Source organism: Battus philenor, unplaced genomic scaffold (genome assembly GCF_028537555.1).
Source record: "Battus philenor isolate CCGP_79_NKW_IND1 unplaced genomic scaffold, ilBatPhil1.0.hap1 SCAF_14, whole genome shotgun sequence".
In the NCBI taxonomy this organism is placed as follows: domain Eukaryota; kingdom Metazoa; phylum Arthropoda; class Insecta; order Lepidoptera; family Papilionidae; genus Battus; species Battus philenor.
In genome coordinates this window covers 4,241,748-4,260,033 of record NW_027181676.1, presented here as the reverse complement: position 1 = coordinate 4,260,033, position 18,286 = coordinate 4,241,748, and positions in this window count along the sequence as shown.

Here is an 18,286-nt window from a genome sequence, read left to right as displayed (position 1 = left end):
AAATCTTTTGTACACCAAAGATAATAACAAAAAAAATTCTTATAGATATCTTATCGCTCGAGGCGATCTCTATCAGACAACATTTGGATGGAAATGAGAGACTTGAAGAATAATGTTAGTGTTGTCGGCAAAGCTAGTATCTACTTCGTCGACAAAAATGGGTTCACAAAAGGCCTCAAATTCACATTGATTCTTCACCAACATAATGTTACTTATGTTACGCTGACAACTCGCTACTTAAAACACTTTAAAGTCATTTTAATTATATTTAAAAGGGTATTAAAAACATGATGAATGTCTAGTGTCAAAAAAAAACCCGTAAGATAACAGTTTACTTTCGCACGGAACCCAAAAACATGATTAATGAACGCTATGAAAGATCACTTACGAGGAAATGGCGTAATGTGCATTTAAATATGATTCAATGGGGTAACTTATGCGTGACTCAAGGTTTGCGGTATAATCGACGTGAAAATTATTCCAAGCAACCGACTGTGGAGGGTATGCGAAAGAGCTTGCTTAATAACCCGAAAATATGAACTTCAAAGTTTTAATTGCCTAACGTTTATCGACATTGAGGGTAAGGTTGTGAGTTAAATGCTTCGATTTTACGACGTGATAACACTTATATTGAATTAAGGTGCCATTTGTATTGCAAGTAATGATTTCCTCCAAGGAAATGTCATTTGTTTGCTTTAATAATAGTAAAACGACGTTTTTTAATAGTTTACTATTAATAGTTTACTATTAAAAAACGTCGCTCTTTATTTAACTACTATGGTTTAAAAGAGATAAACGATTAAGCTACTGCATTACAAACATTGTTAAAATGACATTAAAAAAATATTTTCTGAGTTAGTAGTGGTCATATCACGGCGCGTTTGCAACCCTTGTAGCTCTAAATTGAAGGATTTCGTTATTGGGTAGTTCAATTTGATTTTATTTTCTATCAAATTACGCTCTTCCGGAATTTTTGTGTACACTTGTGGGACACTTGTGTAAGTAATAAGAAGAATGCCAAAAAAGTGAAAAATAATATGAAAAAGTAAATGTAAAAGCCATACATTTACATACGTTTTGCATATTACTGTAAAAAATAAAAAATTATTAAAAAATTTGCAAAAAATTATCAACCAAATTTCTTTTCCGTATACTCGTATAATATTTTCAGCGTTTATAGTTTAATAGACCATTACACACTGGACTTTACTGCTCGCTGTAAGTTTCACTCCGGCGTTATTGTCGGAAGGAAAAATAAATATTCCACAATGCCCTCGGTCGCACCCTTGTTGGTGGAATCACGCGTCGCCTGCGCTTGTTTTCACGAAGATGGATCAGCGGTACGCGCGACAACATCGCTTCGAACGAGCGTTTTAAACGCAACGTTTCAAACGCAGAATTTCTAACGCAAATATTCATTTTCATACGTTAAATAAAATTATACAACAAACTTCAGAAGCTAAACTATGTTTAAAATTTGATTACAAGTTGCAATAAAAAACGTGGACTCTTCTCACATCAGAGTACGATGGAATCCTCGTGGCTTTAAAAAGAATGCCAGGGAACTTCAATATCAGTTTCTTTCAAATTGGGCTTTTTTGATACACTCTCCATATGGTACACAATCAATCACTGTAAATTATTGTACATAGATCATCGTTATCATTATTTTAGCCGTAGGACGTCCACTGTGGATTTCCAATAGGACTAGTCCATATTGGTAAGCATCCAGCATCTTTCGACGACCTTAACAAGGTCGTCTGTATCCACATTGTAAGCCAAGTGAATAACAATATAAATAAAATGTCATACGATGTTTGATATCTTTTCAAATGGATATATTAATTAATAATTTAACAAAATAAAAAAAAAATTAAAGCTTAACTCATTTGATGCATATAAATAAAAACAACGTTTGAAAATATGAATATTTTTTTTAGTATTTTAAACGCTCGTTTAGTTGGCGCCCTCCCTCGAAGATGGATCATCGAGACCGACGGGGGGCGCAGATCGTTCGATAAACTGACGCGATATGGAAAACTGAGGAATGTGAGCAACCGCATACGATGTTCCAAGACGGCAGAGTAAACACGATTTTTCCCACTTATTTCTTACATTTTGTTCTTTATTCAAATTTTTAATTCACAACAAAATTTGTAAAGAACGAAATAACTTTTTAAAAAGAGAACATAACAATATGACTGAATTTAAAAAAAAAACTAGATGTACTGTAATGTAATGTACGATGGCGCAAGATAGAGGAAAGTGGAAGTCTCTCGCTTCGGAGGCCAAGACCCACTTTGGGTCACTGAGCCAGCGGAGTAAGTAAGTAAGATGTACTGTAATTTTCTGATTTCTGTTTTAAAATTGATTATGGTTCAACGCAATAATGTTAACAAGCATAATGTTTAATTAATACCAAATTTAACAGCTAAAGGCTGTAAAGCCTTTGCACCTAATTTCGGTTGATAGTAATCACTAAGAAAGATCTTATATTAATTTATTTTATTACTGGTATACAAAAGGCAAGCTAATTTCTGACAGTACAAATTCTGCGGGGACAGATAGAAAACAATTTTTAAATAAAAAATGTAGTAATACGAATTTTGAAAAAAAAATATCTTACAGTGTTATCAATATATTATTATACTTATCATTTCTGAAACCGCTAAAATTTTAATAGATTACACCTTACATTAACTGATAGTAAATGACTTGTATATTCACCTTCTAAAGCTGTAGAGACAACATAAAGAAACGAAAAAAATATATTTTATTTTTGTGAATACATCATTTTTCACATCTTATTTACGTCTCTTTATAAAGACAATCGTTTGTCGATATTTTAATGATATTCTTTAAACGTCAGATTATGAAACATGCATTGTTCAATGGAATAAATGTATAAAATAAGATGAGAATAAGTTTAAATATCCAAAATAAAAATTATGACAAATTACAGTAAGATACAATTTTATAAAAGCGCCATCTGTCAATGTTATAGAGAAACTTTTGTAGGAAAAGTTAAGACAATTACGTTAGACAATACATGATAACAAATATGCGTAATGTCACTAAAGCACAAAAAAAAAAAGTGCACTAATCTTTTAATAATTATGAAGCAGTTTTAATGAAATATTATTTGTTTTGCAATATAATTGGATTTTAATCAATATTAATTACTAAATGAAATTAAATACAACAGAATTCTTAATCCTTTCTTATGTATTAAATAATGAATAAACTATGTTCGAGATGCTGGTCAAAATAAAATAAATGGGTTTAATCATCGATGTATATAGTTTTGTCTTTTTGAACGGCAGTATTTTTTAAAAAAAAATTCTACAATCTTTACATAAACTTAAAGATATTAGAGTTACTTACTAAGGATGTTCTAACTTTGTCGCGGTTATTTTTTAATAATATTATAGCTTGTTAAACAATTATAAACATTGAAGACTTTAAAAGAAAGAAACACTTTTTTAAAAATTAAGTACAAAGATAATGTTGATAATAGTTTACCGACCCTTTTTAATCCAAACAAAGGGTCCGAAATATTAAGACTAAACTAAATATGTTTTTAGGTTGTTCGAAAATACGTAATATTATTATATACTCACTACTGTATACTTTAAGATTTGTATATATAGAAATAAATATCTGTTTCCATAGTAACGCCATAGTTTGAGAACGACTTTATCTGTTTAAATATACATTTTCATGTTTCATAATACTTTGTAGAAGGTTTATATGGAAAGAAAAATGCAAAATTGCGTATTTGACATTTCGCGTAGAATTTCGCGTGTTCGACAGTTCATGCGCTGCAAGTGAATATAGTCGTTTCACAGCTGCATCGAAAAAGTTTTTACTTGTATTAAGGCGTTGGGCCAATTACTACTGACAGTACAGCATTTGTCGGAACTGCTAGTTGAATATAAATAAAGGGCTCTTTCCTCGAAAGGTAGAAACTACGGAGTCTAAGTTGCGGAGACCTCTGACGAGTTTAAATCAAAACAACGAGCCATATGAGGTTGTACTGCGTATACACAATGACGACAATACTACATATCTGTACCTGCATAAAATTACTATCTATATTTTCACCTATAAATAATAAATTAAAGTTACAGCCGTTTATTTTGTTTATGACTATTTTTTATTCCGTCAATAATGATTGAAATTAATTTCACTTTTAATTATTAAATAAAATAGTCATTCTGAAAAATGTTACTTTACATTTTTTTACGAATACCGGGCAATAACTTCAGCCCAAACAAATTCTGACAGGACAACTTGTCTCTGATAAAATCTCCTATTACATTACGATAATAAATAAATGTGAATAGAATATAATATGTAAGACGTCGCCTCACGTGTTTGTTTGAACGTCGTAGTAAGCTCCTGCATTTTATGCCGACACCCTTCCCCCATACCTTCAAAGTCTTATTTACAAATGTCAGAAACATTAAACTTTTACAGACGTTGCACTTATATCGCGAGCATAATATTTACAAAGAAAATTCCGTAGTCAATCGCGGTGCCAGCCATGTGTACCGAAAAGTCTCAAAGTTGAAACCTTACAAGGAAAACGTACATTCAAAATCGCATTATAACATTATTTTTATTTTAAATTCGTGCAGAGAAATTTTTATAATCGCCTTAAGCATTCCCTCATTTAGGGACAGCTGTTGCACTCGAAGCTCCCCTTCAGAAAATAAGTCTGAGGTTCATTTTCCGCATTCAGACAAACTTCTCTTCGTTACCAATGAAGTGTAAATAAACGGATGAGGTAAGGAATACGTTTATAAAAGAATTCGATATAAGTTAAAAAAATTCTTGAATAGCTCGAACAGTTTAATTGATTTTGTTTTTTAATTTTCATTCAGGCACGAGGAAAATTCTAACGTAGAGAAAAATGTAGAAATTTGCAGTAGAAATAGTAAAAAATGAATACTTTTATCTCAAAATTCCTATCCGAAAGTCTAAAACATTTGATGTTAATCGAAATAAAAAAGTTGTGTTGCAATAAAACTATACTAACATTATCCCTGAAGCTTTTTAATGAACAAAATAGAATGTTTATTTTTGTAAGTAATCGAAAACATTATACCATTTATCGTGTATATAAAATAAATAGATTTTTATAAGTTCAACTTTGCTTCTGAGTTGACTGGTAGGGAGTGCCTGTAATGCATTTTATCTGCTATTATACATGCATAAAAAGATAACAGTAAATAATTGAAATAAAAAGTTTTATTTTTTTTTCTTTTGGGCAACCACAGGCCAATATTTCTGACCATATGTAACCTTTCGGGGCGAATAGTTTTTTTTTTTAAATGATTAGAAACTTCTTACAGTTTGATGAGTTAGGCTTGACTATGACATTTTAATTTTTAATTTTTGAACCGTGATACACTAGTACTTTTAAGTTTGTAGCTTACTATCGTAGGTCGTATCGTATCCCCAGAACTTAGAGATATTATCGCCAGCTCTAGGGTAAATCCTTGACATATTTTCTGACCGACGTGTAGATTTTACCTAATTAAGTCAATGTGATATACACGAATTGTTTTTCGCGATGAATAGATGAATTGACGCCGCCATAGTTCCAAATTTAATTCCTGAGATGTACGTACTTTTGGAACATATAACATATAACGGTAAAGTAAAACAGAATATACTAACTAATAAGTAAAATCCATCAGTAGCATACAATCATTCCCTAGATTTAAATTTTTTAACTTCTATTTTCATGTTTTTCTTCAAAATATCTCATGTTCCTCTGGCTTTCTTGTTTTCTTTTATACATCAAGTTTCTTGCTTCTCCCTCGCTCCTAAAATATCACCATAGGTTTCCTTTAATTTTTCTTTTTTTTATTTTCACAGTACAATCTAATTCTTGCCTTGGTTGTATAACTCCTATTTGACTATCTAAGCACACTCTTGTACAATATTTATAATTTTCTAGATAAAGATATACAGTATTATTTTTTAATAATTAACTGTGTAATCCTTATGAAGAGTTTAAAAAAAATGTTATAATTAAATAGAATCAGCAGACGCGGCGTGGGTGGTATCTACCCACTAGGTAGACCGACAATATAAGTTGAGGAAAGACTCAATACGAGCAACGCGAAATCGGTCATCGTCAAAGATGATGATGAAGTAAAATAAAAAAAAATATCGTCATTATAGGAGACCCATTGCTGGATATAGACTTCCCCCAAAAATAATTATAAATTAAATAAAACTTATCTTGTAAACGCGTGTTTGATTATTACTCAACAGTAAAAATATTACACTAAAATATTATTATAGCCATTTTTTCTTTCTTGGCTATAATTTATCTTTTCGATTTTATCACACGAAATGTCGCCATTTTGTTCTTTACTCTCATCCGATGCGCCATTAGCTATCGCTAGTCATCTCTGTTGGGGTGCGATTTCGCCCTTTGCTTAAAGTTCCGGACTGTTCCCTAGCAACGATTCTTTGTACAGACCTTGAGCTTCCGATAATAGGGACCGCTCTGGATTGTTTTAAACGAACCCGTCCTACCCCTTCAAACTCTCTTAAAACTTAATTCTGCCAAATAATTCTAAAAATGTTTTGAATTAAAAAGAATCCCGTAATTAACTTTCAACTATTTAATATATTAATATTAATTTTCATGTCTGCTATACTCTTTGTCTTATTTCTGTAGAAGTAGAAAAAACGTAATAAGACTCGCAAAAGAAGTTATTAAAACGTCTGTCTACGGTGAGACGAACTATATAAGTTTTTAATTTTTATTTGCAACAGTGTATCAAAGTACCGTTCTTTGTTATGTGTTTTGTCAAAGTAACGTATCAATTTATTTTCGTTGGAATTTAAAAATATGTTCTCTCATTAAAATATTAACGACTCTTTTCTTCTATGGCAGTTAAAACGAAACAATTATGATGTCTTTTTACGATATTTATTATACATTATTAAAAAAAAATAAAGATAATTTGATACGATTCAAAAAACAGTCAAAACTGCTTCCAAAAGTTTTAATATTATTTGTAAAAACGTTTCTCATTTATTTTTATTATTATTTTTTTCTAAATCCTGAACTAGAATATAATTAATTTTATAATTATTTTGCAAGTTATCGAGGATTTACGATACAAGATAAACTTAGTATGCATCTTAACCAAGCTGCATTATTACTTAACAAAATAAATTATTATTATTACCATAAAAATATAATATTCAAGACAGCGTCTGCGAGAATTGCAGTCTGCTAAAATGTATTTTAAATATAATACACAAGGTAATTAGTTATAGGTTTAATTTAATAGCTTTGAAGGAGTCAATGTCAACCTCATTAATCAGGAAAAAAAGTTTTAAAGCTTTTTACTTATTTCCAATGATCCTTTATAAAGTGATCACTCTAAAACTATATGGAAATGCTATATGCCAACAACTTCTGACAGTACAAAGTCCACAGTAAGACAACAAACAGCAGATAACTTTAATATGTAGTAATCCGAACTTTTAAAACGCTTTTTATGACTATGTTATAAATTATGATTACGTAACTATATTATTTTTGAAACCACAGATTTTCGCGTAATTTAATTATTGTAATACATATCACAATGGTCACTTTATTGAGGGTGATTGTAATTAGAGTTTTTGGACAAATTAACTGCATATTACTCTTTAAAATTTTCTCACCTTTAACCAATCACCTGTACAATTAGATATTATAAAAAAAATTACAATGCGAAATGTTTCTAATCGAACTCATGAAATAGGTTAAAGCTTCCAATGTAATATTTGAAAGTTCGTTCCAATTGGGATCCCCGATATATATCTAACTTTGCAACTCAGATGTACATACTTTAGCAGATAAAGGGATCGACCCCAGTTCAATTCGAACTATCCGTACACGTCGAAACCCTTTTACAATAATCGAATATAGCTTTCATCTTGCGAACATTCAAAACGGACATTTTGTATAATGATATTACTTTATCTTTTCTGTATCCATGAATATGTTTACGATACATTTTTTAGGTTCATATTTAATATTTTCGGTGCGTATTTTCTATTCATGGCATGCTTCTCGCCCATCATTTTGCGTATATTTACGTCAAAAGAATGTGACAAAAAGATATCAATTCGAATATGTCTAAACATATTGAATACAATATATTATTTTTTACATATTATTTTATAGTTGACCAATTGAACCAAGATGAAATCAAATATTTTCACTTTATTTATTATTTTCTTTAGTATCCAAAATCAAAAAAAGCTGACACTTATAACATAAAAAATGGATGGCCTTATCACTTGAGTCAATTTTTTATACCCATATCATATAAACTGACAAGTATACTAATATATGTAAATAAGCAATGTAGTAATACAATTAAAAACAATTTCGTTTTCAAACAAGTTTAAATTTGGAACAAGTTTAAATAAAATTTAAATTGTTCCTCTTCAAAGTTACTTCCTTGGGTAGCAATGTACTTATTCCAACGTTGATGCCAGGATTGGAAGTAATTCTGAAATGCTTCTTTCGGAAGGCCCTTCAGCCGATCTATGGTTTTCAATGTCTAGAATAAAGAGCATGATGCGCGACAAATATAGCGACTTTTCTAACCGCAGAAGTGGATAGACAAGTTTCAACTTGTTTAAATTTTCTACTGACTACTTTAATAAAACGTTATAGAACGTTTCATTGAAATGGAAGTAGATAGTTTTGATATAAAATTGAATTATCGACGACGAACAACATTTTTACTCCGGCAAACTATTAATACCAATATACCAAAACATTAGAATAGGACTACGCTGCACTCAAACAAAGAACTCATACGTGCTACGTAAAATAAGTTACATTGTAAAATTATGAAACCGTTTTTAAATCAAATTGTTTCAAAAATTTAAAGAGCAAAAAACACTTAACTACGCATTTACATATTTATAGAAACGACCAAATTTTAACTATACATCTTTTCTTTAAGGTATTTATAGATAAAATATAGAGTTACCTGTGCAACTAAAGTATAAAACATATAAACGCATCTCTATATTTTACACGGCTGCTACAATCATCTTCCCCTTTCACTTGCTTGTCCACCTTACAGATGTACAGTAGAAAGCGCTGTGTTAAATTTATTCGGAAAATATAGCTGTATACTATATTCGACACAATATTTGTAAAACGCAGTGATAGAAAATACAGAAGTATATTGTTATTAAAAAGATAATAATCTTAAAAAGTCATAACCAAGATCATTTTTATAATTACAAACAAATGATTCAAAAACTTGGGCATTTAATTCCTTGGGGTCCTATAGTATGTCTTTGTCCACTGAAATATTTAACATGTAAATACTAAATAAAAGAAAATTTTATGATTTACTTACTCACACCTTGAGAAGAATACCAGAAGAATCAATTTCATAGAAACTAGAATCAGATATGATCTCCTTTATTATGGTAGTCTACAAGCTACGAAGGTTTTATCTGGAACTATACCAAATAGTTCGCCCGTCTCCTTTCTTTCATCGGACAATAAGACGCACGGATTCACGGCATTCGTTCGCGGTTGAAATTCCTTCTACCCAAACTAAGGTTTCTGGTAACACTTCTGTAGTGAGAACAGTATCGTAATGGAACGACCTAACGGTTTCATAGTTTCCAGAAAATAATAACTTAGGAGTCTTTAATATAAGAGTGAATAGGTTTATTTTAGACAAGCATCGTAAATCTGGTTATTGCTTGACATCAGGCGAGACAAAGATCAAATGCTTCGTCTATAAATGATAGAAAAGGATTCCTAACGCGCCCTGATCGCACACGAGAAGAGCCCACAACAAAGTCACATGTTTTTTTTATCATTTTCAAAATTCTTACTATAGTAGTAAAGAAATAATTATTCAAGCTTTTACATGAAATTACTTTCGCACTGTTTTTGTCTATAAATCTTTATATTAATTATGTAACATATTGATACAAAGATATTACGCAGCGGTTTATTGTAAGGCCGTTGCCAACAAGAGTTATTAGTTTTATCGTGGACTTTTAATTAGACGCTGTAAGTCTATAAATAATATTTAAATATAAACCCTATACCAGGGTTGGCAAAGTTCTTTGATAGTGCGAGCCATTTTTCAAAATTAGAATTTTTTGCGAGCCACAATTTAATACGCATTTGAAACACGCAAAATGAATGTTTTCTTAAAAAATCATATTTATTTAAATTATCTAAACAAAAGTGTAAAATATGTGTATTGAAGTTACATGTAATGGCATACGACTATGACAGAACTCCTAATAATACTTAAGACACAAATTAATTTGTTATGATCGGTAATTGGATTTCGATAGTTTTATGGTGGATGAATAATAATAATTATTCACACCCCTGATTTGTTTCGATTTAACAGGTGCTGACATAGGTAACATAAATTAAAATATTAAAACAATTCGACAGTCAATAGGAGCCAAAAAAATTGTTAAAAGAGCCGCATTTGGCTCGCGAGCCGCAGTTTGGCCACCCCTGCCCTATACGAATCACAAAAGCAAGTAATCAGTAAGAAAAGTAATTGATTTTTCTTTGGTAATAGATTTCTTGGAAAACAGTTTGCCGTAGCATATAAACCTTGAAGATATTTAATCGAATGCCAAATAAAGTTTTTTTCGCGAAGTGGACAAACTATCAAAGGAACTCGCAATAACGCAAAAATAGCGGGAATACGAACGAAGCCTGCTCGTACGGAGCGCAACAAAATTTAATTTCGCTACAAAACTTTCTATGGGCTCTCTTAAATTACTGACATGGCACCGGCCAACTTTTCTTATTATACGCTGTTCATTTACTTGAATGTCTGACAGTGGACACGCTTCATTTTTATCTTTATTTGCTTTACGTTTTTTTAAAAGAGTATATAATAAATAACGAACGTTTACTGCGATTACGTCTGGTTTCAAAAAGCAACACAGACTTTTCAAGAACTCCCGTAAAGGCATCAATTTTATATTCGGACGGGGTTATAGACACAAATAACTATATAATCCAGCAAAATTCAAAAACTCCAGCGCTGCAAACTTTTTAATTTATTTTCATGATAATTCGGCGCTATTGTTGAGAGTGTATAATTGGAGTTATTTATATTTTTTTATCAAATAAACCTTTTAAATTTATTCTTAAATAATTTAGAGACTACACTGGAGTATATTATAATACTGTACACAAAAGTAAATATAAATAAAAAGAAAAATAGAGCTCATAGAAAGCCTGTATAAAAAATAATAAAGCGTATCTAAATTTCTAGTGCCAACTTCAAATAACGCAACTAAATAAATTGTAATAATATTATCTTTACGAAACTTTTCTCGAAGACTGTGTTTAGCATTCATATTATATACTGCATGACCAACTCCTTACAGTAGTAAAAAAAATCTATTTCAACTGAGAATAATTTACTGGTCTAGCACAAAAATACTCGCCTATCTAGACTATTGTATTATAAACACTAACCTTTAACGTAGTTGTAAGAATAGAAAAGTGGCTACTAGATTCAAGAATTTACCAAAACATATAATGTTCAACGCGATTAAAATAAATTCGCATTTGTAATCGTGTCGAATTTCATTTGTAAAATAATTGTAGAAATTTTTGAATGCCTAAAAAACGTAAGTGTTAAACAAATTTGAATATACAAACACTTGACAAATTCAATAACAGAAAAAGCATAATCCAATCTATACTATTTCTTTCGCTACCCCGGGCTCGGTCCCTTATCGAAGTCCGCAATAAAGTTGTAGGCAGTACCTTCACGATTTATGAATAGTAGGCGCTGCTCCGATACCGAGAGAACTTAATATCGGAGACATCGGTAGCGATACTTTCCATTGTAGGTCGGAAAATTAAATCTTCTTTCTCTACTTTTGTTGCCTCTTTCTTAGATTTTCTTAGAATTAGATTTTACTTTATTATACTTATAACATAACATTATTATTCTGCCTCAATTTCTTCATCGAAAATTGATGCGTTCTTTACACAGAGAATGCGAATCAACTGTTTTTTGTATTAAATTTTTACTATCTTTTTGAAAAGTTTTGTAGTTAGACAAATCACAGTATTTTAGTCCAAATTATGGGTATTCTAAGTAGGCTTTCGTGCATTAATTATTATGATATATTAATATAATTTGATACAAGCTCTTTTATTCTCTCCTTCGTTATAAGGATCTTAAAGAATTTGTTACAATTGATGGTAATATTTAAGTTATATATTTATTGTACAGCTAAGGAATTTTTAGTATAACAAACTAAAGTTATTTTTGTCAAAAATTAGATCATAGGTTTTTAAGTTAAATATTTATGAAAGTTTTTATCTATGTGTGGTTTAATAAATTAAATAAGAATAATATGAAAATTTAATATTACCGTGTTGACGATATTTACAACTAATGACATTGCGTCCATAATTTTGACGTAAATTTTTACATAATAATTGTGCTTTTGCAAAAAACTACACGCTTCAACCGTAGCTAATTTGACTTGTACTTTTTTAGGTTTATTTAAACATATTTTTGGACTATGGACACAATCTATTTTAAATATTTTTAACTTTTTGTTTATCTTGTAAGTAAATTAATTAATAATCGTTTGATTTTCAATAACCCTGTAAATATTTCCAATCGATAGAATGAAAATATATTTGAACGGTTTGCACATAATTCACGTGAGAAGTCGAAGTTGCCAAAGTTCGGAAAATAGATCGTTAACGGTCGATAAACTTTTGACAAAAGAGAAGTGTTTTTTATGAATATTCGTTCGAAGTTTAAACGAGTGTCAGGAAACCGGAAAACGGGAGACGTAGTTTAATTTCAAACTAGAGAACCAATTACTGGTAACGAGATATTAAAGCTTAATTCTCAAATACGGTTGTAGATTTATTAATTTATTTATATTATTCTCCATGTTGAATAATTTATAGTGAACATGGAGAATAATAAGAAGATTGTAAGAAGAACCCAAAATTGATACAAACTGAAATCAGATTGAACTCTCTATATTTGCATCTTTCATCTAAAAGCTATGAGGGCTTCAGACGCGCCTTGATCTGAAAGAGATCAAACGAAACACGGGCGGGTAATTTTTTAACACTTTTATGACCTCCTGAATACAGTAGTAGATTAATTTCTATTTCCAAGCTTTATTATTACCTAAAAATCCTTCAAATTAAAAAAGGAATGGATGTTTTTATGAACTTTTTAAAATGAAAAGATTTACTAATTTTATGACCAATTAATTAAATTTGATAAATATAGTCGTTAGAATTAAATAAATGTTATATTATAGTAAATGAATTATAAGTTTAGAAATTATATGAAAAATGCAAAACTTATTTGAGTTTCAAATGTCGGCCATTTAAGCTGCAAGCATTTTGTTTGTTATAAAAATAATGGTCTAAGTTTCGGAGATTTATATCAACGTCGTTATTATTTATGACATTTGTGACATAGCGAGAATATTACCATCGAGGAAAACAACGAGAAATCTTTTTCGAAAATGGAAGATTATTCGTGTTGAAACACCGAGAGATGCTACTTCATATTCCCCGCGCAATAAATCTTGGGGTTGAGACACATCTGTCAAAAGTGTAAAATATGTATTTCTTGTAACGCCCCGTCCTGTCCTTTCCGCTTTAAGTGAATAAGATGCATGTTCATTCTTCCTGCGCCGCGGAATATTAAGTTTTTCGCACGTTATCTGCATTGTTACTCCCATCTCCTTATTTGGAAGGTATTGCATTATATTCAGATGATCGAAATAAAAAGAGCAATTTATAATAATTCCACCGTTTATATATAATTTGAATATATCATTTTTATCTGGTATTCACTGAAACATACCCTATATTAAATATATATAAAATATATTGCATTTCTTCTGGGACCACGCTCCCATTACAGGTGTATAAAAGTTAATTTACTATGGCGAAAATATTACATAAGTTAAAATAGGGTACTTATTTAAATATTACATAATTATTTCGGTACGTAGATATATAGTTAACCATAAGATACTGTTTATGGACGATAAACAGACTTGTTAAAGTCGTCGGAAGATTGAATGTTATGAACAGCAGTGGACATCTTGCATTTAATTGATGATAATAATCTCTTCATGTACTATAAAATTATCATTAATAATTATGGTGCGGTAACATTTGTTTTTTCGTGGCCATATGAGGTCGGAAGGGTCTCGTATAACAACTAGGAGCTGGTAGACCCCGTGAATAGAAGATATTATTCAGGTCGCGGGAAGTCGGTATATGCGAGCAGTGCAAGACTGTTATCATGGCGATCACGGCGAGGCCTATGCCTTACAGTGGGCGTGGGCGTCTATAGACTGAAAAGAGAAGAAGATAGAAAAACATTTAACAAGAGTTTAAAGAGAGATTTAATAAGGATTCCTTCTTCTGTTATTTATTTTCTATTTGTGAAATGTCTCTTACATTTACTAAGATCACGGAGGCGATGTATTTCAGTCACTACAGTTTTATTAAAGTGTATAAAATATTTAAAGTTTGTTAACAGTAAAACGATGTGAAGTAGTAAAAAGAAAATATAATTAGGATTAGTTTCTCTTCAAAATATTATATTCATTATAGAGAAAGCATTAAGAACAATTTTTGATAAACCATTTGTTTTACTAATTTTTGAGTGTTTAAATATATTCGTACCCGGAAAAATAATACTTTTAGTCGCAAATATCTTCGTCAGGTATAAGTTTGCAGAAGCAAGTTTATAGCAATACTATTGCATACATAAAAAAATAATCATGAAAGCGCGTGACCCGGAAAAAAAGTGAAACAAAACGTGACTATGCTTCTTAAATTTACATAAAACAAAAGGTAAAAAAACGTAAGAGAGTTTTTTTTTTATTATTTGTGTAATAGATATTATTAAGGTTATACAATTGTTACTTCTAAGATACGGATACGAAACTAAAAAAACGAAACTCTAAATTCAACAGCCTTTAGATTTTAGAAGTGAGGACCATGGATCGGAAGTGCAGAATTAGAAAGCCCACCTACAAGGCGATATAGTTAGGGCGATCGAAAGACGCTGGGTACAAGCTACTTCCTATTAAAACCTCTGGGGTACGCCTTTTTTCAGCGGTGGACTTCTTACGGCTAATATGATGATCATGTTGCAATTCAACGAAACTATTACAACCGTAAATGCCTGAAATAGGCAACTTAGACTACCATATTTAAAATAAATACATTTAAAAAACTTTTAAGTTAAACGGTTTTTTGATAACCATATTGTGGTGGTTGTGGAAAAATATGTACCTAGTCCGCCATATTGGAACGGCGTCCATCTTGATTTTGAAATTTTGACATAATCAACGTGTTTTACTAGTGTAGCCCTTTCATTTGATACCCATATTAAGGGGGTTAAGGAAAAATACGTAATCCGCCATTTTGTATCGGCGGCCATCTTAGATTTATAATGTTATTGATTTTATTATATTGTATTGTCATCTAACTTAAATGTGTGTACCAAATTTCAGATCAATCTGACAACGGGAAGGTGTTTAAATTTCAATTTCTTATTTTGATCCAAATAAATTCCGTACGGGTCGAACTAAATAAAACCGTTTAAAAAGAATGCTAACATCACGCATGTATTTTGATCGACTGATTATGCATACTATAGATACAGATATATCAAAAACATCCGTTATTACTTAAAAAGAAGATTTCGAATATATTTTTTTTTAAGTTTTACGAAAAAAATATGAGATATCGACATTTATTGAACAGAGATTATCCAATTTCCGGAGTAGCTTCAAATCTTTTACGTTGTATCTAAGCACGCTCGGCCGACTAGAAATCATTATCACCTTTTCAATTTGGCATCAAAGGCTCTTTCGATCGGTTGCCGTGTCCCTAATTAGCAGATCCACGTTCGTTGCGCGCCCGGCTGGAAGTTATTGTTTATTGGCAATAGCTCAACCACACCCAGGCACCAAGAGGATCTATTGGCACGGAAAATTAAGGGAAAATCGTGTTATATAATGCACGGCTACAACCCGAACTCGAATCAAATATTACATAACGTTTTGTAATAAGGGGCGTATTTTGTCAGGGGACGGATTTAGAATTATCACTTTTTGAAACTTACCACAAAAGATATTGACATTAAAATATGCGTAGTAATCCTACATTGGACACAGGTTGATTCTTTCCGCGTTATAGGAAAACGATGTGAAACGAAAATACATATAGGGCACTTTAATATGACCCCATATAACGCGACATGTACAATTTTATATTTAATAATATGAACTCTACATATCACTTTAGCTAACCCTATACTTCTTTCCCGGTCTAACTTCCTGCAAGGCCTACTTCTGGGTGTGCCTTCGCTAGAGGTCAGGTCAACGCTTCAGACAAGGTCTACACTTCGAGCCAACCTATACGTTCCTCTTCGCTTAGCCGACTATGATCAGACCATAACTGTTAACCGAAACTGGCATAAAGCAAAAATGATGGCGTACGTTATATCCAATGTACCATTAAATAATAATGTCACTATGTACATTCAATTTCCCTTTATTTTTATTAACCGATAAAACATATTTATTACAAATATAGCGAACATCAAAAAAGTTTATACATTAAGTTCGCAAAATGAGAATAACATGTAAATAAATTAGAGAAGCCAAAAAGCAAGCCATTTGGAAGATATTGCTTATTGGAAACTATTGCTACACCATTACATTCCAGATGGGCATTTATCCAAACGATATTTCATAACTCTGTCCGCGCACATTATTTGGGCATCGCTTATGAGGTTGACCACTAAAAATATATTAGAGCTTTATCATAAATAACGATTTTATAGCGTATCGAAAATAGCGTTATGGTAATTCATAGCTGTTATGAGTTAAATTATAATATTGTTATAATAAATAGCTTATTACATAAAACTAGACTAAATTTGATTAACTAAATCCCCAATTTGACTCATCTCTTTGTAACATTAACAAAGACATTTTTATTCTTTAATTTTTGTTGTATTTATCAGAATAAAATTTAAATGGTTATTTAAGACCAATTCGGCTGTAATCAGAGATTATAAACAGATAATGATCAATTTGTGTTCTCGTAAAAGCTAAGAGTGTTACAAACGCATTCTTTCCCTGGAGAAAAATCACAACAAACTCTTATTTTGATAAGAAACCAGAATCGCCATGATTTCCTTTCTAATAGCATCCTTAAACTTGACGCAACTAGAGTTTTAAGTTTTGTTTTGTCTATGTATCTCCTCAATGTACTTAATGATATTATATTTTGTTATTTTCCAATGTGAACACGGTGAAAAATTTTCAAACTTTAAAATCAAGTAAAAATTTATTTTAAATTGACGATCGGTGTATTGGACGAAGTTCAAAAGATAGGAGTCCGCAGTACAGTCGGGTAATTTAATTTTACTATTTCAATATCGGCAAGCGACCGACTTCTGACTGCGTTCACGAGTTTGCTCATATTTTTATTAACGAGTATTTTCCAACTTCTTTTATACTTCAAGAAAAGAAAGCTGTTCGTAATAGCACATTTACATGGGGAGTCCATGTAAATGTGCTATTACGAACAGCTTTCTTCTTCTTTTAACATTAAATGGAGATAATATTAAATAAATAGAGATAATATTTGCAACATGATTATTAACATGATAGAAGAATTTTCACGCGTTTATTCCATTTCATAAGAAAACGAGCTTGATATATAATGCGCTATGCAAATGAATATACGCAGACATGAGCTACCTGCATCTAACGGCTTCCTGCAACCTTCATTATGTCAAGACCGGTCATTTTGGCGAACTTTATGGGAGGCCTATTTCAGGCCTATATCAACAGGCACCTATCAACAGAAATGAATGTACTGTAAAAAAAAATATAAGTGCACTCATAACAAAATACATGTCTTCTCTATAATAGATAATTTTATTAACTTCGCCATAAATGTATGTATACAGCCAAAAAAACTCAACAAAAAAATTGCTTGTACTATTATTGTAGGCGCTTGTATTCATGATGACTGAACAGATAGTTTCATCGATATTATTTTCGTTACGAATATTTTGTGTCAAATTCACACGTACGGTCTGAGAAAGTTTACCTAAAATTTTATATATGACAAAACGAATTCAGTCACAGATTGCATTTACGTATAATCCAATTTGTTATGCGGTTTTCTTGTATGATTTGTGCTACA